The sequence below is a fragment of the Meleagris gallopavo genome, chromosome Z (genome assembly GCF_000146605.3).
Source record: "Meleagris gallopavo isolate NT-WF06-2002-E0010 breed Aviagen turkey brand Nicholas breeding stock chromosome Z, Turkey_5.1, whole genome shotgun sequence".
Lineage (NCBI taxonomy): Eukaryota > Metazoa > Chordata > Aves > Galliformes > Phasianidae > Meleagris > Meleagris gallopavo.
In genome coordinates, this window is record NC_015041.2 from 23,558,649 (window position 1) to 23,560,377 (window position 1,729).

At 37.8% G+C, this 1,729-nt stretch overlaps 1 protein-coding gene across 2 annotated transcripts in view; it reads right to left on the minus strand.

The window, feature by feature from the left end:
- FCHO2 (FCH and mu domain containing endocytic adaptor 2) overlaps nt 1-1,729 on the minus strand; it is an 82,851-nt gene that overhangs the window by 54,981 nt on the left and 26,141 nt on the right. The window lies entirely within an intron of this gene.

A 1,729-nucleotide genomic window follows, 5' to 3' on the forward strand; every position in this document is an offset into this window, starting at 1 on the left:
AAAAAAAAAAAAATGTAAATCTGCTCTCGTAGTAACAAATATACTAACAAACAATACGCTTGTTTTTGATAAAAACAAGTTTTTCCCTTTGACAGTAAATCATGCATGAAGGGAGCACAATTTTTTTAAAACTGCATATGCTTCACATACTGCTTCAAATGGCAAAGCTTTGCGTGCCTGGCCCAGTGCCAGTTGACAGCTCAGCTGGATATCAATGCACATTCTGACCCCCCTTGCAGCGTGTCACTTCTGAATTGTTTCCGCAGTAGAAAGTTTATTCAACCTCTCTCTCAAATTCAGTGGACCGACCATCATTCTGCTATTTAATCATAGCAGAACAGGTTATTTTTCTGACAGCACTAAAGCCAGAGAGCAATTCCTAATGAACAGCTTGATACAAGTGGAATTTCGACTGTTTTAGCCTCAATTAATTCTGCTGTCAAAACAAATGACTGCTTTTAGTGTTTAGATGTTAAGCTGCATCACAAAGGTCAATTTTGTATGTACACAAACACACAAGCAATCTTTTTCTTGCCATTATCTGATCTTGATCCAAGCTTTCAAATTTAGAAGCCAGGAAACCAAGAAATATTTTTTCAATATTACAATTTCTAACACCAACTTCTCTTTTTTATTGCCCTTTCCAGAAAGAGAAGCATTATTTCTGAGAAGATAAGGAGAATTTTATTTTTCTGCGGAAAGTAACTTCTTACTCAAGAATTAAAAAAAAGAGAAGCAAAGGAGTAAAACTAAATTAAACACAGCCTACTTGTAACAATGCATTATATACAGATGAATGGCCTTTGAGGTAAACACCTTTGTACAGGCAAAAGTAATGCCTCCTACTTATTTCCATGGAAACTACAGCAGATAGAAAGAGCACACCAACACATATCTAATTGACGAGCAAATTCAACAGTCACCAGCTGTGCATTTTCACGAGTGATGAACAAGAGTCTGTATGCTGTGCTTGTAAAAATCTGCACCAGCAGAGATGAGCACTGTCACTCACTGTTGCCACTGACTGAGCTAATTGAGATACTCTTCATTTCGTGGTGTGACAGCTGTGCATGGCCATTCAGAACGTGGCTTGCCTTTCATATCACTGTTACCCGCTGTGTGCTGAAACACAGTGTCCATCACCACATTGTGCTCACACCCACTGTTTTGTCTCCAGAAACATTCAGCAAACATTGATGGATGTCAATGGTTGCCATCTTTTTCCACACAGAGATATTCAGTGATACACCTTTGCTTCATCCACACTTCCATCCCAGATGCCATTCTGTCAGAGTGCCCTTCTGCTGCCACACGTCACATGGCAACAACGTGTAAAGGAATATTGGTGGGAAGGTTCAACCACCAACATCCACCTCTGATGCGGTTGGTCAACATCATGAAATAGGAGGCATTACTTTCAGAGCAGCCCTAGTATTTATCATACTAGGAAGTCTCAAGCAAATTTTAGTTCATAGATTTGGTCAGCTATACCTTGCAAATGAAGATAAATGACTTAAAATAGAAAAAATGGCCTGAAAGCAGACCAGATTGAGAAAAAATATTGAAAAAATGATGACATAGCTTAAATCTATCAATAATTTATATAAGGTTTTCACTACAATACTGAATGTTCTACTAATTTTTTTGATGTCCTCAGACTTATGTATCAGTTTAGCTTTCTAGAGTTGCTTAACACCTGACTGAAGCCTACTTTTTATTATTTTGCAAA